The sequence below is a fragment of the Balearica regulorum genome, chromosome 1, assembly GCF_011004875.1.
Source record: "Balearica regulorum gibbericeps isolate bBalReg1 chromosome 1, bBalReg1.pri, whole genome shotgun sequence".
Taxonomy (NCBI): Eukaryota; Metazoa; Chordata; class Aves; order Gruiformes; family Gruidae; genus Balearica; species Balearica regulorum.
The window spans coordinates 28,634,801-28,659,843 of record NC_046184.1 but is presented as its reverse complement, the minus strand read 5'-3'; the positions used below and the strand labels follow the sequence as shown (position 1 = coordinate 28,659,843).

The following is a 25,043-nucleotide window of genomic DNA, read 5'->3' as shown; positions in this document are numbered from 1 at the left end:
AGACCATCAGCAGGTATAGATGTTTGCCTGTGTAGCTGAGTGTATCACCCAAACCGCTGAGCTTTCTAGACTTCTGCAGATGACTTCTGCAGATGTCATCTTCCTCCCAGGGAAACGTGTTAATCCTTAGAACAAAATTTAAAATATTCTATAGAGATAAAAATAGGTACAAAAGAAGAAATAAGCTTGATGCTTGACCAAGACAGTCCAGGTGTTTTGGAAGAAACTCTTGGGAGTTTTGTGGGTGAGCTGAAGTGTGAGAAGAAACATTTCTGGCTCTCTCACTGAGAGTAACAGTTTCCATTTCTGAAATTATGTATGTAGACCTTTACCTTTCCTTTCAGTCCCTGCTACTTACAATACTTGATAGTTTATTGTATTTCAGTATGTTTTCCATCTTCCGCCTGGGTCTCATTTCCACAGAACAGCTTCAATTTAAGGAATTTTATTTCCATCCTTCTCCTGAAGATCTACGATTGCCAAAGGAATGCCTCTGATAATTTGCTCTGATCTTTCCTAAAAGTATCCATGCTGAGGTTGCTTTTGTCTTGGTGCCTGCCAGATCCCCTCCCCAGGACTTCACTTTCCCTGGGGCATCAGACCTGAAGATGAAAGAGAGCAAAATTTGCTTCCTGGGAGCCTACAAATGCTTTGGTCTATGAAGACTACAGACAAGATGACTAAAGACAAGTGTGTCTTCATGCACCAGGTGCTGAGAATCATATCCCATCTTGAGTTAAACCCATGAAAACTCATTAAAATCAATGTAGATGCACAGGGAGAAGTGAATAAGTAGTATTTAGCTCAGAAATGCTGGGCTCTCATCCGTAGGCTTAATAATCTATTGATAGAGTCATCCTGTGTTTCAAAGCATGCCAACACTTCCTATAACATGTTGTGATTGTACTGCGCTTTCAGCAAAGGTGGGTCGTGTGTTTAAAAATGACATTTGCTTTACCATTCTGCCTAAATTGTGGATAATGTTTTAATAAATGGTATTTTTTAAAAGAAATATATTATTTGATAAAATTATTACTCAAACTGAATTCCATCAAATTGTCACAGTTGTTATGTGCTTAAAAAGCTTCTGCTCCTCTATTATTAAGTGGTAAAAGATTATAATTTGATAAAAATGGATACTAAAATGACTGATTTTAAAAAGTATGTTTCAATAAAATTCAGCATAAAAATTCAAAGCAAAATGTAAAAAAAAAGATTTTCTTTATTATTTTAAATCTACACATTTTAAAATATTTCAGCGAACAAATGAATGTTGTAATAGAAGGTACATCACATGTACTACATATACTCCTCAGTTTCCAGCACTCTCTCATTCACTTATATGATGATTCATCAGTCCATACTTATACACTATATACTTCTTTACTATAATAGATACAGCATTTACACCATAAACATTAATATAAGTGCAAAGGAGGTTGTGGTAGTGGAAGTTAAGACTTAGTACTTTGCAAACCCTCTTAGTCAAGGGCATTAGTTTTGAGGACATATATAGCTCCATCCCTGGAAGAGCTTTTTTTGCAGTTGTAATTGCATAACCATGCTTTTCTAACACGACTAGTAAATATATTGCAGCTGATCTTTCTTGGACAGAAATTTAACCATAATGACCACTCTTTTTAACTCATAGTAACATGAGAATGCAAACTGCAGGAAGCTATTTTTTTCTTGTTCATTTTAAAAGAAAATCAAACAATAAACTCTTAGGGTTCAGGCATTCAAAAGAGAATAATTTGAAAACTGAAGAATAAGATGCTTTGAAGGACTTTAAAAACTAAGGACCTGAACTGCTTGTGAAAGAAAAGTTTCAGCAAATCAGAAAATCAGCAACATTGTCAGTTGAAATAGAAATGAGCTAAATAAGTAAAGTACAGAAAAGAAGAAACAAAAAGAACAGCCTAGGAATGACCCATAGAATATCAAGGATAGTAATAATTTCTTGAATACTTGGTAAACTAACAGAAACCAAGAGTAAAACTATAAAAAGCTAGACTCTGCATATTTAGGTTTGTTTCTCGTATGGTAAGATTGCTTTTATTAAACAAAAAAGCAAAAAACAGAAGCAGAAGGTGGGCATTGGTCTGATCCTGGGATGTCAGTTCTTGTGCCAAGTGTCATTCACTGCATCCAGGCCAGAATTAGTGCCTCAAAGGATCCCATCGCACTTTCACTTGGTGTTTGGCATTCGTGCAAGAGGTTGTGTGAGTGCTTGAGTGTGTTAGTGGCAGCTTGAATAAGAAAGATCCTGCTACAAAACAAGATATGAGGAGTGACTGATTAGAGGAGTGCATTATTGTAACTCAGGCTGCTGCGCCAGCACTGCAGCACTATCATCACAGAAACTGCTTCTTTCTTCACCCCACGGGTAAGCTGACCACACCAGACTCCAGTCAAAAGCAACATTTAATTCCAAGTACATATTTTTGTGCTTGAACAGGAGCCAAGTAAGAGAGAAATTTCAAGTTGCATTTCAGACTAAAACTGCAGCAGGGTCCTAACAGTGAAGTCTTCAGGGTATTGGGCCTATAGATAACAAATAAAAATGAAGAATACCATTGCAATACATTCTAAAAGAAGCTGATCTTCAGCACACTAGAAGCACAGCAGATTTTAATTTTGGAACAGAATAGGCAGCCTGAGGTCTTGATCCTATCTTAGAACATGCCAATAGGCCAGGTACCGTCACTTGAAAGCAAGCTTGAGATCAGGAGTATAAACGTCAGATGAAGAGACATGTCAAAGCGTGCAGCCCAGCCTCTAGGAAGTTGAAAAAAAGCACTGGAAGGTAAGCGTGTGGCGTGCGACATTATGTTGGCCATGCCATGCAGCCTGATACCCGTATGAGGATCTTTCACAGGTTACCCTTTCCATCACAACCCATTAACCATCTCATTCTGGTGACATCACAGGAGACTCAGTGAAAATGCATACAAGTGCCATTGATCTTTTGTTAGGGAAATTATCTGTTGCCTTCCAAGGGTAAATTAAGATTGTTTACAGTGGGGGTGGGTGGGAGAGTGGTCAGCTGAGTATTTGATCACAGTGTAAGCTAAAATAATATTCTAGAATGGGTAACGACATGTTTGGTGCACCTGGAATGTTATTTGAGCAGTTTAAATGATTTATTTTTCTCTTCACTCCCTGAATGAAAAATTGCATTTTAGAATTTCCAGACCACCTGAAATATAAAGTCCTTGAAAAAACCCAAGACAATTCCTTCCCCTTAGATTTGTCTGGTATGTATTGAAATATATATATTTTTTAAAAAAAAAAAATATTTAATTTACCTGAAAAAACCCCAACAAAAAAACCCCAAAACAAAAACAAAAATTCAGAATGAAAACTTAGAAAAATATGTTTTGGAAATAGTAAAATTAGCTTAAATGTATTTGAGTTTTTCCTTTGTTTCCTCCCTGCAAAATACGTATCAAATTTCTGCCAAATTCATAAATCCTGAAGTAGCTTTTTAAAAGTAATTTGTTATTTTTGCCTATCTCTGCATGTAATGTCATCAGTTATTGATCACAGAAATACCATATTTGTACATGAAGAGTGGGTACTCATCACTTTTCTCCTTTTTTTTAAAATAAATTTTCCAATTGTTTGTGCTATATCATTCATTTCTCTCCCATCTGCCTGCTAATGATCTTGGATTTCTGGGTTCCAGTCAGACTCTCATGCTGACTAGCTATTGCTAATATTATTATTTCTTTTGTTCTCAACATGTTATCTTGAGGTAATGTCTGCACTATTTCTGCTAAATATATTCTCTAGATTGTATTGCTGGAGTTCACGGAGTTCCCCTAAATAGTCATCAACTGCACAGAAAAACCTCTAACACCTTAATGCAACCCAAAGGCTAAAGATGAAGTTGTGACCTTAAAAAAAAGGTATCTTTTTGACTAAGGACAGTACTTTACTCTAAAGGAGTTCTTGCTTGTTAATACAAACACAGGTCTGGTTTTACGGTAGTATTTATTTATGACTTCTTTATATCAAGGCTCTCTAAACTTTGCCTGTAATATAGTCTGTCACAGTTTCGCATAAAACCGTCTACCAGAAGGGATTGACATTAGTTATGAGAGAGAGTAGCAGCAGCTCTTTAGACATATAACTACTGTGCCATTTTGATGTAATTCAGTTTAAATTTCAAACATTTCTATTTAACATAATCAAGTGGTATGAAATCTTCTTTTAAAATGGCAAGTATACAGTACTAGCTCAATTGGCACTTAGCAACGGTCCTTTTACAATATGCACAATAGCTTCCAGCAGGGAGTTTTTTAAGGACCATCCTTTGAGAGCACAAACTCACACACGTACAATCAGGAGACATCAAGGTTCTATCTCCAGCTCCCCCTGAGATGTTATTTAGCTAATGCACAAATGTTACAGCTAAGCTGTTAGCCTGAAAAATAGAACAAGCAGATGTGTGCAGGTACACATCTTTTCTTTTTTTTCTTTCCAGGATAAATTCATATTATAATTTCACATAAAGTAACACCTAGAAAGGTGTAGTACGCGATTTTTACTCACTAGGTGGATTTCTGCATTTAAATGCACCGTTGCAGTCAAGTGCCCCTTCTTGAATACTGCATTATATATTGGGAAAGCACCGTTGAGTGGGTATACAGCTACAGTCATTAGCGGATATTCTCTGGTTAAAGTATTGCTGGAAAGATACAGCTCTATCACAGGCTGCCATCACCAGCAAATACTGCTATAAGCATAGCTATTTTATATCCAATGAAAAGAAAAGATCTGGCCCTGCAGCTAGCTTTCCTCGAGAGAGTCAAATCCTGGCAAACAAACCCCTTGTCTCAACTGCAAACCTCCCATACTTATTGGTTGTCTTCCAAAAACTGTGCTGAACCATATAATAAGTTCAAATTTCATTAAGCCCAGGAGCAGAGGGAGTTTCTAGCATGCTGCTAAAATCATGGCATAATGTTCTGAACCGGATGATTGCATTATAATCTCATTCCAGTTGGGATCTTCTTTTCCTAATAGAAGGCTTTTAAATCCAAGATAGGAAAGTAAGAGGAACTCCAACACTGAAGTCTGCAACAGTATTACTAAATACATTGCTTAGATGTTGTGTGCACGGAAAGAGATGATGACATTGATATCACTGTAGTAATTCTGTCTTGGGTGTAAGACTTCAGTATTGGCTTTAATGCTGTTCATATGGAAAGCTGCAACTGCGACATGGTAACACCATGGTGACAGCCCAGAGGACTATCTCTGCCTGATGGTAAATATATTTTTTTTTTAACTAATAAGAAATATGACCCTTTAGTAAGAAGCCTTGATGACAGACTGACAGATCATTCAACCTATTTTCTTCTAGTCAAGTGTTTTTTACCATAAGCACCTCAGAGTAAAATACAGTAGAAGAAAGAAAGAGAAAATGGGCATATATTTTTAGATAGTATGAGCACATGTAAGGGGAGAATATTGTTATACACTTGGAACAATGAATTACCAGTGTAATGGACTCTTTAAAAAGGTGCTCTTTGCTCGTGCCTAATTACAAAATCCATGGAAAAGCCTGGAAATCCATGAAAGCAGGAATAAATTCTGGTTTATTTTTAAATTATTTTTAAATCATAATATAGATATGAGTTAATGAAAGAACTTGTGAAATCATGTTGGATTTTTACTGTTTGATTGGATGAGTGTTGTGGTTTAACCCGGCAGGCAGCTAAAACGATCACACAGCCGTTCGCTCACTCCCCCTGCTCCCAGTGGCATGAGGGAGAGAATCAAAGAGAAAAATAGTAAAAGTTGTGGGGTGACATAAAGACAGTTTAATAGGACAGAAAAGGAAGATAACAACAACAACAACAATAATAATAATAATAAAACAAAACAAGTGATGCACAGCACAGTTGCTCACCACCTGAAGCAGATGCTCAGCTAGTTCCTGAGCTGTGCTGCCTCCCAGCCAATTGCCCCAGTTATATACAGAGTATGATGTCATGTGTTATGGAATACCCCTTTGGTGAGCTGGGGTCAGCTGTCCTGGCTGTGCCCCTGCCCAGCTTCTTGGGTACCCCCAGCCTCCTCATTGGCAGGGCAGTATGAGAAGCTGGAAAGTCTTTGACTGCTTGGCAACAATTAAAATATCAGTGTATTATCAAGATTATTATCCAAAATCCAAAACACAGCACTATACCAGCTGCTAGGAAAAAATCAACTCTATCCCTGCTGAAATCAAGACAAGGGGGAAAAAAACAATTTTTTTCCAGTCAAAACATTTGCTTAGACATTTTCTAATTCAGTGTTTTGATTTGTTCATTTTGAAATTACATTTCAAACTTAAATATACTTTTGTTTAATAAAGTGTATGTCAAAAATTCTCTAAACAAAAATGAATATTTTATGGTTTAGACTGATTTTTTTTTTTTTTTTTTAAACCTGCAGAAGCCATTGAAACTTACATTGTTTCAGTTTTGGATCAAAGTAATATATTTTCTCTCAATTATTAAGTTCAGACAGTGAATCAAAGAATCAGTGATGTGTACATCTCCGACTATAAGTACTATTATAGGCTTCAGTTGGATTAGGATCCTCTCCTTAATCCGATCTATTAAAAATGCCTGTGTTCTAAATGTGCATGATTTACCTGCTGAATAACAAAGCAGAAGACTTTTCTTTTTTTTTTTAGTTCTACTGGCAAACTATCAGACACTCTAGGGATTGGTGATCATCTGAAATATTTCAGGCTGGCCCGTTGTGACTATTCAGGTGCAGGAACAGCTGATGTTATAGCCAACTTTTTGTATGGCCGTCTTGAGGCCCACAGCAAAATTTGCTCTTCTCCACTCCCAGGCTCTGGTTTACAGTATAGTCCTGGGCCATGAAGCCAATGTATTAGGTCCCTAGAGTCACCCAGGTTTATAGAGGGCCTTTATCTAAAAGAGTGATGATGAGAGTGCACATTGACTCATGGGAAATGTTGATGGTTGATAGTGGCTCACTGGCCACACCAGTTTGGGAGTGGTTATCTCTCCCCATAGGTGTCATCTACACAGGCACAGCAAAAAAGCAAGACTGACACACTGTGGTGCAAGAGTAGAACAAAATTTTTAAACTTCCGTTAAGTGTTTTCTTTTGACCACTCTGGTTGCCTAGGTAAAGTGGAACTGGTAAAGTCTGCTGGAGAATTCACTTGCCCCAAGGCCCAATATTTGATTTTCATGGTTTGTCTTTGGGGTGTTTTAAAGGACTTTTTTTTTCTTCAAAATCCAAAGTGCAGCAGTCTACAAAAATTGGTGACAAGTAGCAGATTGTCCTTTTTTTGTTGTTTTTTTTTAAAGAATCATTTTATAATTACAGACAGTTAAAAAAAATAATCTATAACTAGCTCCAAACTAATTCTTGGCTACTCTACAACTAGAAAAGGCCTAACTAATTTTAAACTATTAAAAAAATCATCTGGGCAGACAAATCTCCTTGCCAAGTTTTAGGTGGATAGGATCCAGAGTGGCTGAGATATTAAATGTGAAAACTCAGTTCTTACAGTTGAAATGCCAAACTACAACATCACGACTCTGATGCTATAACTTTTAAGAGAGCTAAGTGGTGTAATTCTGTACATAATTATTTCACTCATGAGCAAAAAGGCTTATTACTCATAAGCAGACCTTTAAGTAAGTTATAAGGGCTATTTCTTCAGAAACATATGCCACTCATATGACCAAACAAGATTATGCTTTGCAGTTATATATATCTCTCACCATTTTTTGGACTCACTGCCTAGTGCAATATCAACAGATTTTGAAAGTCCATTGGTTATGGCCTCAAAAGATACTTAGTAAACTTTTATTTATCTACATTAAATCCACTAAGGGAACAAAGGCTAAATAAAACTTTTCTCACCACATTTTTTTTTTTTTTTTTTTTTATTTCTGTCTTTATCGTGGTTATATGCAGCACAGTACCTGGCAGAGTACCAAGGACTAAAACTCAGCTTTCTCTGATGTTGGTATACTAACAGCTTAAACAGCAGTTTCCCTGCCAATTTAAACTTTTAGTTTTTAATGAAGAATTTAAACCAGAAAAGTTAAGCATTCCTTGGGTTTGCTCTTTAGTAGGAAGTAAGTTTGAATTGGCACTGTGATTGCTAAAGCTTTTCTTTAAAATCTTATTGAACCAAAACTAGAAATTCTGTTTAAATCCTTGTAGTCAGCTGAGGACATAAAATACCAAAAGAGCAATAAACAAAATAAAAAAACCCCAAACAAATATATTTTACAACTTGGATTTTGGAGAAACAAGGTCCTCTTTCATTTCTTGTTTATTAATTTTAAGTAAAATCATTCAGGCCTAACTCATAAGAGAAATTCCCCCTTTGAGGGTGACCTCAAATCTCTCTCAAAATATACAGCAACATAAAATATACACAGAACATTTTATTCCTATACCTGCGCCATCACAGGAAGATTATTTCCGGTCTCTGAAATAACACTGCAGACTTCTGGGGTTTTCTGTATATTTTATGTTGAGGAGCTCCAGAAGCTTTCCCTGGTTGTAATAGGTCTCCATGAGCTGGCTCAGTTTACTGCTCTCTGAAGGGGAAGAGGAGGCACAAGAGACTTTGTGATGCCCTGGAGCAACATGTAAAGAAATTTGTCTTCCTTCACCTCTCCTTCCATATATACTCTACATATTCTGTTGTTGGGTTTGGGCCAAATGACCAAACCAGTCTATGGGGCAGGACTGTCGTGCACAGTTGTGATCTTGCAATTGCTGTTCCCAGTTGCTGACAACTGTGGGACTACTTCTGAGGCCTTTACAAAAGCTGCAGTATTACCTGGACATGGATCACATACGGTGTGGCCTACTGCAAATGAGACAACCATCTATCGTCCTATCTAGTAAACAGCTTGGTCCAGCTATTAGTGCAAGAGGAAATGCCTGAGGCTGTGGTTATCTTGAGGCACTGGGTGTTGTCATATTCCAGACGACAGCACGTTCCCAGAAGCTGAGCTGCCTTGCCTCCAACAGGAGTTAGATGCTGTAGTACCTTGAGAATCTTGGCTATTACAGCTATTCAGAGCTTAAATTTAAACACATGCTTACTTACTTAACTGGTCTTGATGATATTTGTCATATCATCTAGGGATGGGCTTATCTTCAAAGGCACCAAACTTTCATAGCTTTCATTTCTTTGTGTTACAGGTGCTTCACACTTTAGAGAAGAAGGCATACTTGCTCAGCTGTTTATTTCCCTTCCATCAGATGACAAACTGGGGATATGGTGATGCTGAAATCATGCCTGTGAAGTGTTTGATCTTTGGGAGCAAGGTTGCAGAAAACTGAGAAATATTAGATTAGGTTTACTTTTCCAGAACTTATGAAATGGTTTTTTGATTTTCAATACATCTACTAGTGAAGATTTAACTGTGTTGTCAGTGGTCCCATGCACCTTTTTGTGGGAAGACTTGCAGTTCATTTAAAAAAAAAAAAAAAAAAGAAAAAATCACTGGAACTGCAACATAACTGCAGCAGCATCTGCACTAACCTAGACCATCATGCACATGTCCCTCAGAGCTTAGTCCTCATTGGAACCATGGCTAATAATTAACAACTCTCAGCTGTTGTGATTACCAGATATTTGGAATTAAAATTGTATCCAGGTTGATTTTCAGATCCTGTGTCATCAGATACTCCCTCTGTTGAAATGGCAGTTTGAATAGGCTTTCAGAAACAAAGTGCTGTATAGCGCTAGGTACAGTTCCTTATGTTCTATAAAGACAGAGAGAAACACTCAAGCTTCACGAGATAGAGTGGAACTGACTTAGTTGAAATGAATAGGAGTTTTGGCTCCCTAGAACATGTGAGAGTTAAATACAATGAATCCCCTGAAGAGGTGCTGGGGAATTTGACTCAAATTGGTTCTTTGAAGAAAGTGTAAAAAACGCTTTATGCAGTATATCTTCTCTGAACAGTTAAGAGGTTCTCCTTCCTTCATGTTCACCATATTATTAGGAGCACAAAGGGATGGCCTTTTTCAGGGGGAGAACATAGCAATTTTATTTCTCAGGAATGGGCACTCTTGAGAATGAGGCTGAAGGCCCCAAACTGTGATGAAGCCCTTGCAGAACACGAGTCTCCATATAGATCCCTGACATCTACATGAATATGCAACCAGATACCATCAGATATCTGATCTATTTTGGTTGAAAAGGGACCTTCCTGCAAACATATGCAGAAATGTGTAGCTATTCCACAAAGAACTGCTTCTCTGCTTAAGTTCTGCCTTGAAATTTCTCTTTATCTCTGGAAGAATTAAGCACAAGGTTGGGTCATTCAATGTGGACTGTTAACTCAATGCTCAAAACCAAGACAAACAGTGCAGGAACAGGATGAAATATCTTCTGAAGCATTTTTGTCAGTCTAACCCAGGTAATACACATTACAGATTTACATCACAAGGGAATAACCACTGTGTACTTGAGATCACCACAGAAAAAGAAAAAAAATGTAATAAGAACATTTCTGTATTACAGTGAGTTCATCGCTGTGTAATTTTCTAACCAAAATGACATCCACAACCTTCCAAAATAAGCATGTCTCCAAAATGTCTTCTCTCTTGAAATCTTCATGTGCATCTAGCATTTCTCTAAATTCTAGTGCTGTAAGAAAAAAGAGTACCTAGCTGTCATTTGAGGGTTCATTCCCTTCATCTGCATCCTTTCTCATCGTGAGCTGCATTGACAGCTTTGGTTAACTTGGCTGCTCCTTCCTTAATCCATAGGAAACCTAAGCTTGGCCAACGTTTTGCTCAGTGTGGTTTGTTCCCTCTTCCTTTTCCATGGAGGCTCAACTTTCCTCACTGACATGCTAAATAAGCTGGAGGAGCCTGTGTTAGTCCCTCACAAATCTGCATGGGAGGGAAAAGAAGGGACAAGAAGGTAATGGCAAACCAGCCACAAATCCCGGTCCATGACTATAGATCCACAGAGCAGGTGGCTTATGCAATGCATGCCTTTGTGTTTCCCCATGCAGATGATTTGGTAGCACATGACTAAACCCTGAGTGCAGACACATGGCTCCAGAGACATTTGCTCAGTTTATGGAGTGAGGGAAAAAAGCAGAATATATATTTCAGAACATATTAGATATTTCTGAAATACTTGATGCTACATATACTGTGTGTTTAGTACATGCATTATGTCTCAAAGTATTCATGCATGGATATTTACTTTTATTATTTATAGACCAGTTACAACACCAAGCCCACTTCCAGGCATCAAGAATAAACCTATATTTCACAGCTATTTTTATAACCGATAGTAAATCTTGTAGATGGTGTGACTACTGTGAAAGTTATCTGACCTTGAGCAAGAAGAAAGCCTCTCAGGAAGACTTCTATCCCAGAAATCATCAATGTGTGCCTGAAAATGGTTGCTTATTTGCAGCCAGCGACAGTTTGGATCTACCATAGATTCCTTATTTAAATGAAAGAACACGCACGCTTAACCCATATATCTCAAAGCCAAAAATACTTCCTTTCACAGTGGATTGAGCAAGGTGTGGGGCCGGCAGTTTTTGGAAAAGGCTTCATTGCGGTTCTTCAAGAAATGTACACATCAGCATTAAACAGCCACATCCGACTAAAAGACCAACATCAGGAAGAACCCCAGTACTGTATTCTGCAGTTTGTACCATACCATACGCTTGCGCTGCCCAAAAATGTTCCATATGGCTCTCTTTCCCTAGTGCCAATGACGCTTTAAGGAGCCAGAAGACTCGGCCAGTAAAAAAGAAGCCAGTTAGGAGTACCAGAGACTAACAGATGTTAAAGTTGGGAGAAACCACCACAATAATCTATGATATTCAGCCCACACAAAACAAAGAATTTTCCCAAGGCTATCTGTATGGTGTCAATGTGTAATTGCAAAAACTAGAGAGACATAAGTATTTTTCAAGTAATTAGCACCTGGAATGATACCACTTTTCAGTAGTTAGAGGTTGTGCCTGAACAGTCGTGTATTATCGTCCTTTCTCGGGCTCTGAAGGCAAAGTGGATGTCATGTCCATGTGCCTGAATCTTCTTCCTCCCAAAACAGGGTGCCTACATGGCACATAGCAGATAGGGCTCCTGAAAGACAACCTCCTGAACCTGTGCATTGTCCGATGGTGATGGTGGGCCACAAAGTGTGTGAGCAGCCTGACCAGTAATGGTCCAGCATACTGACCTATGCTGCAGACCCAAGCATGAATGCAAAGAGATAGACTATATCCTATTAGATACACAGCAGAAAGACTGTTTTTTTGACAGACTTTAAAGTTTGGCTTTTTTATAGGAACAGTCTGAGCATAAATGGGAGTTTTGGACAAATGATATCTAGGCTATATATTATGCAAGGAAAACTCTAAAGTTTGAGTGAATATTTTGGTTTCCTCCCATCATGTTGGAATGGTGACTTGTACAGTTCAACAGAAATGCATGTGTGTGTGTGTATGTATATATATATATATATGCATGTATATGGAATGCTTATTCAGATACAGTGTTAAGATGACTGATTTCTAGATAATATCTGCTGTGAAGCAAATTCTTTCTAATCATGTAGTAGGTCCACTGGCTCTGCAAGTACTGGTCAGATCTAGGTCAAAAAAAGTATCAGACGGGGCAAAAAAAAGGCAAATATTACAGGAATTCTTTACTGATTACTACTGTAGTTGTAGTATATTGAAGCTCTAGAGGGCTACTTTGGCTACTCAATCTGTGGGATATTGAGCACAAAGTGCTAGACCCTATCTTGATAGAAAAGTCTATTTTTCTATGAAAAAGTTTCTAGCTTTGAGAATATAAGAACATAAAATTTCCTATGCATCAGAATAAGCAGCCATGTAATCCAGGATCTCTCTTCTGAAAATAACTAGACAGGGACTTATGAAAAAAACATCCATGAGCAGGGAATGGTCAGTGATGATGGTTTTGGAACCTTTTCCTTGTCTTGCAACTCATGGTTGGGGGATTTCCAGAGCAGGAGGCAGTAGGTACATCATTATGTTCAAATGAATCTTCATTTCAAGAATCTATCAGATGTTTTTATGGGTTTGTTAGAGTTTTGGCCTTCACAATATCCTGTGGCAATGAGTTTCCTGATTTAACTATGTATTAAATAAAAGAGCATTTCCTTTGGTCTTTTAAAAGTCTGCTTGATCTCTTCGCTTTTTATGATACCAATCATGGTCAGCAATTGTTCTGTATTCCCTTTCACCATGCCATTTATGACATGGTGTACCCCTTTCCATTGCATTCTCTCTTTTCCTACTCTGGCCTGTCTCACTTACATGAAATTCTTCCATACCTATGGTCATCATCTTCATTTTGTATGTCACTTTTCTTGTTCTTGTATTTTAGCCTTTTTTGGGACAGGGCTGCACACACAGTAGGTGAAATAATTGTAAGTTACATAGTATAAAGTATAAAGATAACATTTTCTGAAGGTTGCAAAAAAGGCTAAAACACTGATTTGTCCACTGTGGAGCAAATAGGAACTATTTCTACAGATAGAAATACTTATTCTAATCTCTCCTTCCAAAACATCAGTAAGTAGAAAACCTTATTAAAAGGAAGAATATACATCTGTTAAAAAAAGACAGCCATCAAAAGCAATATACAATTCTACAGTTTAAGCATAGGAAAAGCTGTGATATAAGACCTCAAATATTCCTAAAATCACACAACTTCATGTTTTTTTCTTAAAATTTCCATAAGAGCAACACAGACTTTGAGGCCAAACCTTTACATTCATCTTCCATCAACTTCAATAACCGATGTTTAGCAGTAAATTCGTGAGAGTTGCAAGTGTTCAACCTCTGGAAAAATGTGACCACTTTTAGAATTTAACCCTGAAAACAGTAAAGCTAGTGAATGAGTCACTCTAAAGCAGGTTTTCAAGCATCTAATGGTAACCATGTGGGCCTATGTACTAATGTCAATTCATCGTTTCTATATCCCACTGTTCAGCAATAGCGGCTCAACCCTGAAACGGTGAGGTAAGCCTAAAACCCTATAATGCTCTCATTCAGTGACAGAAAATCTTCAATAAACTGAGCTTTCCAAGATATCAAAATACAGATCAGCAAGGGGACATATTCTTCCTAGTAGTCATAAAGAACATTTTACATATAATAACCAGGTACAAAAAGCATGGTGGAAGCAAACTGAGTCCAAAGATACCTTCATGTCATCCCAGTGACTTCACAATCCACCAGAGCTTTACTGTTGTGCTTACTGAGATGTCACAGGAGTCTCTGGATGTGTGACCTTACTTGCATATATAGCTCACAGCTATCTGTGCTGTTGTCTTCCTTTCTCTTTATCCCCAATGCTATAACTAACTTTTAACTATAAAATGAAATATTTTGATTTATGACTAAAAGGTTAGTTAAGGAAGTTGGATACTAAATTGTTCAGTGGAATCTTTATCCTTTGATTATGTAGTTGGCTGAGCAAAAGCATTTTGATTCATTCTATTCCAATTTAACTCCCCATTTGCAGCTGACCCAATAGCTGACCTATTTTTATGCTTTGTATCCCCAGGAAAACAAAAAATGCAGTGATACTTGTTAATCATGGAATTTCATACTACATGTTTTAAGCTTTTGCCTTAGCATACACAAAAACTAGAACAAATGTCATGCAAATATATAAAAGCTTGCCATGTTCTCTTTCTGAAATCCAGTGTTAAAATTATTTTACTGCTACTGTAAATTAATTTTTCCATTTTTATAATAAAGAAAACATGCACTGTATTCTGGGACTTTGTATTTAGCCTGATAGTGTAGCCTGAAATGTAGTTGCATTTTAATAGTAAGCCTGAACCTATGTTCTTTAGAATGATGTCTTAATTGCTCTGCTTCTGGTTTTGAGTTCTTTGTTTGTTTGTTTGTTTGCTTTGCTTTGGAGTCATATCATATGATTTTAGTTTTGCTTTATACATGTTTACCGTTACATACTGTCAAGCAATTGAGAAGCAAAAGGGCATCAATAACTTCTTACTACGTCCTTTATAATCTCCACACTGCCTAATTGTTATAATCAATGCAACTGAAATAAATTTTTGAAAATTGTCCAAAATTCTAAATAAAAACACACTCTGAAAACCAGTCCTCATACAGAGCAAATTTTAATGCTTTTCATCCTTGTTTCCATAGTTAGGGACCTGGAGCTCTAAACAAAGCTCTAAACTTTTGTTGGTTTCAAAAAGGTCCCCTGAATTTGAGGTGTAAGTCAGGTTTTAACATCTGCTTTTAAATTTAAATCAGTTTTAAATTTTTAAAATGTGTGTGTACAAGAGAGACAAAGAAAGAGAGAAAGAGAAAAAGCATGCAAAAGGGAGTCTGGCTTGGCAGTAATTTCATATTCTGTTGCTAAAATAGTTTGTTTTGCAGGATAGCAATCAGTAAGATTACCCACATTGTAAACTTTTCCGAACATGAAGTACATTGTAGTATTATTCATCATCTCAATATGGTGTTACATAGCCACAATAGATTTGGGATGATTTTTTTCACTTCCAAATGCTATATTCCTGAATACACAATATCTGTCCAATCCCCTTCATACCTAATGTGCCACAGATCAAAAGCACAACTTTCCCTGCATCGTCCCAAAGGCAGGCTAAAATGATCAAAAACTTGACTTAAACTTGACTACTTCATTGCCCTGAATGTGGATATCTCTTAGGTTTCCCCTGCACAACAGCAGCAACAGTATGGGGAAGCGAGGGGAAAGGGCACTGAGTTTCCGCGCATCATTTCTATTGTTCTCTGTTCCTCTGGTCCTTCAGACCATTGCAAACAGATGCATCTTTTCCCTGTCCTTGTCCTCCTTAGTCTTACGCATCTGAAGTAAAAAGTACGTCCACTGTGTAACTTAGGGTAGCTTCTACATCTGCGGTGCTCAGGCAAGGAGTAGGAGGATGTAGGTGGACAGAGAAACTACATGCCTTGGTGGGGCAGTAAAATCTTTCCTATATTGGCCTCTTATGATAAAAAGACGTGCCTACATGAGGATTAGAGGTGGAATGAGTATTTGCATTTGTGTGCATTTATGTACATTATCTAATGGGGGAATAAGTGCTGTATTGAGCACTGGGTATATAGAGTTTCAGTGTTGCCTGTATGTGTTCTTTCTAGTTTACATTGCTTTTTTCCAGAGGGTTTGTAAATTACATTTACAGTGCTCTTCCAGAAAAGGGTCATAAAATGAGGAAATATTTTTTCCTTCCCCCCCCCCCCTTTTTTCCTTCTTTGTTATTATTTTAAGCAAAGCAGAGACAACTTCTTGTTTCTTTTACTCAGAGGAATTGACAGTAGTAGAATGGTCAATGAGGCTATGGGGAGCAAGACCAGTTCAAATCAGATGTGATGTCCGGCTCCGTGCACTTCTCACAGCACCACCACTTAGGAGTCCCAGGAACATTCCCATACAGTTTCCCCTACGTTGTATCTTGTTAGCAGTTCTGAGAACATGACATTGTACTATAAAACTAAGAAATAAGTGAGGGGGATCCTGCCTGCCTTTGCCATATGTGACTGTCTTAGTTCCTTTGTCTTTGTCTGACACACCTCAGCCTCCTCCCTGAGCAGTTAGGTCCTGGATTTTTCTTTCTACCTTGTTTCCATCAGAGCTCCGGTACAGCAAGTGGTATTGCGTCAATAAGCACTTTGGTGCAAAACTACTCAATCATTAGAAGGGATATGCGGCAGTGAAGATATTCTAGCTTTTACATTTTTTATCACACTAGGGCTATTTTTTCTTTCTTTTCCACTCTTATTATTAACCTTTTTATAGAAAATTGGCTTACCAAGAATTTATGAATTAGCAAGTCTATTATAATGATGAATGGTAATTACCATTTAAATCCTGAGTCATTCATCAGCTTGTTCACCATATGTCAGGTGATACAAGAGTGCATGAATACTTGTCTGGTGAGTATTTCTCAACTGATTGTTATATTTGCCTGAACTTTGGACCCGTATGCCAAATACTAGGTGAATAAAAATTAAAATGATAGGAAAAAAAATAAATTTACAGGTAATGTAAGGAGAGGGGGAGTGACAGCACAATAAGAGGCAATGCTGGTAGTGACACTTATTAGCATTAATATTAGACAATTATTAGCTTTTTTTTAAATTTAGGAAGAACAAACATGGCTTTGAGCTGTTCTGAAGATACACAGAAAAACTTGTTATGGCAAATGAAATTCTTATATAAGATTGCTGGGTAAGGAATTATTTTTTACAAAGGAAACAGTCATGTTTGGGAAAGAGCTTTCCAATTGACCCAGCTAGCTGGGTCTAGCCTGAAGCTGCTTAAGAACTTCTGCCCTCATCAGATGTTTCTTTAGGAGTGTGAAGGGAGGTAGCGGGTCCTGCCAGGATCCCAGGGAATGAGTGTCTATATGGCCCAACCAGCACTTCATTTGATCCTACCAGTCCCCTTCCTTGATGGTCTTTAATAATGGGGTAAAAAATGGAAAGGACACAACAGCCGAGCTGTCACTCAGCTTCCAAATCCAGCCTGGGGACTGCTAATGGGGTCGTGTGGGGACAATTTCACTTTACCTGTCAGTGCCAGACATCCCAGGGGGTATAAATGCAAGATTTCTGTCTCCAGAGTTCTCAGTCCACCTTCTCACAAAGCACAAAACAATACAAAGGTGTCCTCTGGGTCCTCCATAGAAAATCATCTTTTTAGATATAAGTGAAATTTTTGTAACGGGAATGGATGCACATTATGTGCCAAGTGATAAAGACTCTACGGACGAAGTTAACATTAACGATTATAACTTTGACTATTTCTTTTCGTTTTGACATACTGTATCTCCCAGGTTTAACAGCTCATAAAGTGAAGCCAACTTTCTGAATCATCATTTAATTCTTGAAATGTAACCATAGACTAGGAAGAAAATACTAAGATATTAATCCTGGCAGCAGACAGCAAACGCTGGACCCAGAAGCTTAATGGTGCTGAGCTGAATGGAACATAACAAGTCTGCTATCCTAACAAAATACAGTCTCTGACTCTGTGCGGGTTGGGAATGTTCTCTCGCTATAAGCATCTGAACACAGGCGAACATAAAGTAACAGTTAAACTGAGTAATGTTGCATAGCTAAACTATGGGGATCTTGTTCAGCTTATCTAGCTGGGGAAAAAATATTCTAAGAATATTGTTTTAATCAAAGGTTTGATGTTCTATCAACGCCCAGTTTTCTTCATCGTTCTACAGTTGTGGTTCTGCTTTTTTTTATTGCCTCCACTTCTGAAAAAAATTAAGTTCTGTATTGCTGTTCCAAAACTATGTATGTGAAGAAAAAGGCTGTTGAAGTTTGGAAAAAAAAAAAAGAATGAACCACAGAATTTCCTGTTGGATCCTCTCAACTGTGGATCAAACCAAATCCATGACTAAAAGATGAAAATCATTCAAACATTCGGCTCCCTACACAAATTTGGAAGGGTGAACCCGGAGGTAGAACTCACTGCCAGCCTATACCTTACAGTGAGTGGCTTTGTGTACTGTGTCTGAATTTAAGCAGAATCAGGTGCTGTACATTAAAATTAGGGATGCTTTCTTCCTTTACTAATGGACTCAATTAGATATAACAATTTTTTAAAAACTGTATTTTGTGCAAATGATAAGATGCTCTTGGTTCAGATGTTCTTGGAAATGGAAAGAAGGGCACCATATGAAGGATAGGGAAGAAGGCTAGTGACAAAATTAATTTGCAACCTAAAAGAGGAAGAAAAATGAAGGAGGGAATATGGCAGAAAATTTTCTTCAAGGAAGTTCTGAATAAAAATAATCACAAAAAAATAAAGCCATATATCCCTAGGAAAAGGGTTAGAATTTGTGGACATCAGTTTCAGCAGTAGACTTGGAGAGTAAGCCATTGCTCAGACATAAGGAAAGATATCAGAATCATTCTCTAGCCTCTTTTGTATTCTGCAAAATTTAAGCAGTCTATGAAACAGCATGTTTTTTTTGGCGGCTCATAAGTCATTACCAACGGTTTTGGATGCCTGCAAAAGCCATCCACCATTCAGGCCTCCATAATGAGCCACAAATCTGGTAAAGATAACACTTCTGTTTCTGATTGAGGAAAAACATAGTGTAGTAATCAGGTGAGTGTTCTTTCAAGGAAAATGCTAAAAAAAAAAAGTCCTGTATGGTGGCAGATACTGTATCCCTGGATCAGCAAAAAGAGCAAAGATTCCCATTGACGCCTCCCACCGGAGGCCCCAATATTCCTAAGGCCGCCTCTGTATGTCAGCATGTGAAGTTGATCTTTCCCAGCTGACGCTGGGCTGAAATTTCTTGGAAGCAGCTGGGGTGGAGATGTGCCAGACAACCTTAAAAAATAAATCAGTTACAAGTGAACCAGGGCAACCCCCAAAGCCCAGAGGTAGGGCGGGTGTTTTGCTACATGCATTACTAATTAACTGTGAAAAGTTTTGAACGGTCCCAAAATTTTTTGTGAGTACCAGCTACCTTTTATAAAAAAGGCCATAAAAAGAAGGTAGAAAACACGGTTCCAGTAACTGAAATTAAGCATACCAGAGTTTTGGGGGGAAAAAAGCCAACCCACAACCAAACCCATTTTAGTTTTTATTTTATTTTTAACTTAATGTGATTCTTCACGTCAGACACAGTGTTCCTTATCATAACTCATCTGACATAACCCAGAGTGATGCAACATTTTTATAATGCTTATTTCTTTTTTCACCCATTCCCCAATAATTTTTTCCAGACAAAAATTACTTCAGCCTGCAGAAAGCCTTTGGACCCTGTCCTAACTAGCCAAAACTTAACCTGCAATTAGGAGTCTTGAATCACTTGGAAAAATAGGTACTCTTTGCTCTACCTTGTGGGGTTCACGTTACAGTAGGGAGTGAATATTCCAGACCCTGCACATTTGGAGTTCAGGGGCCTCAAGGGAGAGGAGGAATTGTACTAGAACAGCTTGGTTTTGGCTAACCAAAGTAAAATAATCACGGTTTTCATATTTTTTTAAGCCATTTGAGAGACTGCAGGAGCCTTAAACAAGTTTTATCAATAATAAACAAATGAATTGTAAATTTTTTGTAATACCTAAAGTCTGTGAAGGTCAGGAGCTGCATGCATCCATTATGGCCTGAAGATACTCTGCTGGCCTTTCTGGACAACACTTTTCAAGTGAAAATATGGTTCATTTGCATCATTGTATGTAACAGTTGTAATCTAAAAACTTTATAGCATATGTCACAGAAGAAGGAGATTTCTGCAGTTGCCTGTCTCTGCCAGAAGCAGCTGTCTCTCGTTCCATGAGGACACAGTCCATTGATTAAGGCTGGGCAAAATTTCAATTGCATGCTGTTTCTGCCGATAGCCAGCTTAGCTGAGCATGACACATGGGTGACTACAGCTCACGTTTATCTCCAAGATGATAGAGCACAGAGACATTTGAACCACTGAACCACTGACTTGGTACTAGCTGATTGTACCAGCCACTAACTTTTCTGTTCTTCCATCTGTCTAGCTTGTAGAGGGATGAAAAACAGGGCCCAGTAGGTGCCTTTTGTAACTGATGGAAAAATAATTTACTAAGCCTGCGCTGCATCAGTGGCTGGTACTCTTCCATACACTTGGAGCTGTGCTGTGCAGGGTCCGGAGCCGTTCAGAGGCAGAGGCTTTAAGTCACCTTTATTTCCTCACCGGGGTCCTCCTGGGTCTGTTTGTCTGTCATATTGCTGCTTCCTCCAAGCCTTGAGGGGAACTGAGTGAGCTGACGGCAGTCCCAGAACGGGGTGCTCCAGCCGTGTCCTTGTATCGCTCCTTACGCTGTGTGCACCAGCAAGGCGCACGGTGCAGGTGTGACAGCCCAAAGCAAAACAGGTACGTTGGAAAACACACGCTTAAGGTGCACGGCCTCGCCTAACACCACATTGTTAAGAAACACCTAATTTCCTTGAAGAACCTGTGTGTGTTCCTGAAAGTGAATGTGTGTCTGTATGCCTGTGTGTACATTTAATACTATATTGTGTGTGAATAGTATGCATTTACTTGCTATTATTAAAATTAAAAAGAATTAAAGAAAAACAGATACAGATTCTGAGCTTAGCTTTCCTGAGTAAGTAGATGAAAAGGGGTGGAGGTAAAATAAGAAAAGTTATAAGATTAGATTAAGATGCAGTCGGGGGGGGGCTATATGCAAAGTCAAGCCCAAAGGAGATTTTTCTTTGTCAGAATTCTTGCTGGTAACTGCAGCAGAAGAATCAGATTCAACTGGCTTTTAAAAACATTTATCTTTTTCTTTTTTTTTTTTTTTTTTTAACATGTGCTTTGCCAAAGGGCATCAGGATGTTTTCTAATCAAGGTGGAAATGTGAACAAGGATTTTATTTTAGGAAATCTTCTTTTCCTGATAATAGAAGTAGACAATTACCATGTTTTAAGGATCCATTCAGTTACCTAATAGATAGTGCATAAACTGATGTATATGACCCATAAATGCAAGATTTGTGGGAGAAATAAAAAATGGTAAGAAGACAGAAGTTGACTTACTGAATTTAGGCTAAAAATTCTCACACTTGCAGTGCTATTTTCAAGGAAACAGAATTAACAATAACCTCACATTTGATCACTTGAAAGGCATGATTTTAACTAAAATATATCACTAGAAAATCAATGGAATTCTTCCTCCTTTTTCAGAATGAAACCCTAACAGTCCCTCATTTAATTTCAAATTAAAGAGTTGTTACAGAAAAAAAGAAATAAATATTCAAATCTGTGGTTTGCTGTAATTACTACAGTGAATGTAAACAGAAGCAGGTGGATTTGCAAAGGCTATGAAGGGAAAACACATCCTAAAAATGAATATTGCCTATAATGCCTTGACCTACTGTAATACCTACCAAACCATCTTTAACAGTAGGATTTAAATTGCAGAATTGACATGGCCAGTCTCTAGACCTTGACTTTGCCTGGTAAGGAGATCCCTGATGTGGAAGGGACTATTACTAAGATTCTGTAGTTATCCTCTGCACTGAATGAAAAAAATATTCATGCCTTTAGGGGTTGTGGGTCCTTGCTGTGATTTACATAACTTACTGTGAGCAGCCATGGCAGACACCAATTATAGAGAACTTTGGAACCGCTCTACCTGTAGCTCCCAGTGGAAGCCATGTTTCTGTTGTATTAAATCTGTACAGAAATGACAATGGGGGGAAAGGAAAAAAAATAAATGGTGCTGTGAGTGTTATAAGTAAACCTTTGGGAACAACAATATATGTACTGTGGTGCAACAGATAATGCAATTTTGCTTGGCATTTCAGAAGGCATCCAAACCAAAGAAAAAAAAAAAAGAAATCCAAAACAGAGAGCAGCTGTAATGTCAATTTGCCTTTCCAGCCACTGCAGTTTTGTCAGAAAATAATCTAGAAAGCTGAAATGATTTCTGTTACGTGTTTGGTTTGGAAAGGAAACATGGTCAGGTGAAAAGAATAATACATTTACCAAAGTGTCATCATATGCAGTACAGGGAAGGAATTCTGAATGTCAACCCAAATAAAAAAAATGTACTGAAAACTGACTCAAAAGCTTATGGAGTTAGTAGAATGAATATTCACTATGGAAGTCCCTGTAAAGTAGTCCACTGTAGAACTAAACACTTCCTCCTCAGCCTGAACATAAGCTGGTGGCCAGCTGGGACCTGCTGCCACCTCCACGGGAGAGAGGAGAAAGCTGGAGACACATTTCCGTCTCTCCATGTACGTAGCCTGGCACAGAACAGGGAGCTACTGATGCTGCAGTGCAGCTACGCACTACATACAGCTCAGGGCAAGCTTCTTCCACTATGGTGGCACTTCCTCTGGACTTCTGTGAGAGGGGAGAAGTGGCCTTTCCTGTGGACAGGGGTACAAATGTTCTGTGCACCATGCTGTGCTTCAAGTCCTGCTGCAAAGCGATCTGCACCAGCTGGGCCATCCGCCCACACCAGACTGCAGCAGCAATGGGTGAACTGGGCATGCTGGTGTGCCTGGAGCCGCCCCTGGGACACACCTCAGGTCTTCGCCTCGTTAGAGCACTGTAGCTCTCTTGAAATGTTTCTCTTGGGGCTTTAAGTACTGACCAGAAGAACTTTGCTGGTATGTACTCAGTGCTTTCTGGAATGTTAGAAAACAACAAAAAAACATTCCATTTTTTACTTTTGTGCCAAGCAAAATTAGAATGTCTTTTTTTTTTTTTAAACAACAACAACACCCCCCCCCCCACCCCCCAAATCCTTCAAAACACCAAAGACTGCACTTTCACATAGGGAAAAAGAGGAAAATAGAGGAAGGAAAGTCAGACTTTCTGTCTTAGCTAGTGCTGCTGCAATGCTGCTGGTGAGAGGATGGAAGACAGAGCAGAAGCGGAAGGATGGGAGGACCGTTCAGGTATCCCATGCCTGAATGTGTGGGGCCATGACAGGCTCTACTCTGAACCTTGGCATGAGAGGAAATGTTTTGTCCTGCTTCTGTTTCGGCATAACTTTTCAGCTGCTACCATTCCTGCTTGCTTAGGCTGGGTTTTATGCTGAATTGAACATGTAACTGTTAGAATTTTCCATATATTTATGTTGCCCAAAGCCTTAATCTTCCTCTTTTCTCTGTTCTTGGTTTTGTAACAGCCTGTTGACCTCTAGCACCTAACAAGATCACTTCCACATTTGGAAAAATTGGAGAAATTACTCAGTGTGCTTAATCTTTACAATGTTAAGAAAACACTAGACGAGGAAGTTACCTGACTTACCGGAGGTTATAGAGGGAATCACTGGCAGAGTTGGAATCTAGAACTTGAGACCTTGCTTCTGAGTTCCTTTGTTCCATTCTAGGACTTGCCCTTTCGGTTAACCAGCTTGTATCCAGAAAATTCGTGGTTGTGGTTGTAACTGAATTAAAAGTAGATGCCACTTTGTCTCCTCTCTTGCATGAACCAGTCCTGTCTGCAGCGCATAACCTGCAGAAGTGTTGCTCAGCAGCTTTGCAAACTGTCACGTGTGCTGAATTCAAAAGGCCTCAAGCACTCTTATTTGTGTCTTTCTTGAGATCCAGAACAATTAGTCTGCTCTTTTCTGCACACTGTGGACAAGGGGGCAAATGCTATGCAGGAGTCAATGATGGATGAAATCCAGAAAGGTCTGAAACCTGAATTAGCTTTGCCAAAACATATTCAAATTAGACTAAAATATTTTTAGCTGGTTCCTATCCTTGGCTGGACAAATGAGCATGTTTGACTCCAAGCCTCGGCAGTAAAACCAGAGCAAGGACTTTTTGTGAGGTTGGCAACGTTGTCTGGACCGAGACGTAGGAGTGTGTTGCCATGAATCCAGGCAGGAGTCTAATCCTCAGGCATCCAGACTGGAGCTTGGGCTCCCTGGTCCGTCCTGGAGAGAGGCTTCTGTCCATCTGGACCCTCTCTCAGTTTGGGGTCAGAAGGGCTCCACATTCATCGGTCCGTGTTCACCCTGTAATGCTGCTGATGAAAATGGGCTGCTTTATGTATAGCTTTTGCTATGATGGCTTCATCACGTGCAGCAGAGAAATCAGTCAGTTTCAGCATTGTATCGGTTACTAAAAATTCTTGAAGTTTAAATGTAATTGAAAACAGGGAAGCAAGTAAAGTGTTGCTAAAAGGCATGATTCTGCAGTACCTCATCAGGCCATAAAAATCCCTCCACCTGCGGTGCAGGGGCTTAACCAGTTCACAGGACAGGTGAAGGAAATGGTCATTCACTTTGTAGTCTGTGCGCCCCTCAGCCCCCTCTTTGTGCATCACACTCCTGGAAAGCACCATCATCACAAAGCCAAGGAAAAACCAGACATTTTCATCATGTTTCCAGGGAAGGCGGGTTATAGAAAATTTCCAGAGGAGCTCACTTCCAAACACATATCCTAGGGTATGGGGATAGAGCCATTATTTTCTAGTGGCTGATATTCGCAGACATTTTTCATCTATTAAGTCCCTAATA

The 25,043-nt window shown here is 38.7% G+C and overlaps 1 long non-coding RNA gene across 1 annotated transcript in view; it reads left to right on the top strand.

Annotated features, from left to right (window-relative positions):
- The window catches only part of LOC142600041 (uncharacterized), a 37,023-nt gene extending 23,763 nt beyond the window's left edge, over window positions 1-13,260 (top strand). Inside the window, exon 3 of the long non-coding RNA XR_012833506.1 lies at window positions 9,208-13,260. This is a non-coding gene — a long non-coding RNA (uncharacterized LOC142600041). The remainder of the gene's footprint in view (window positions 1-9,207) is intronic.
- The last annotated feature ends 11,783 nt before the right edge of the window (window positions 13,261-25,043 follow it).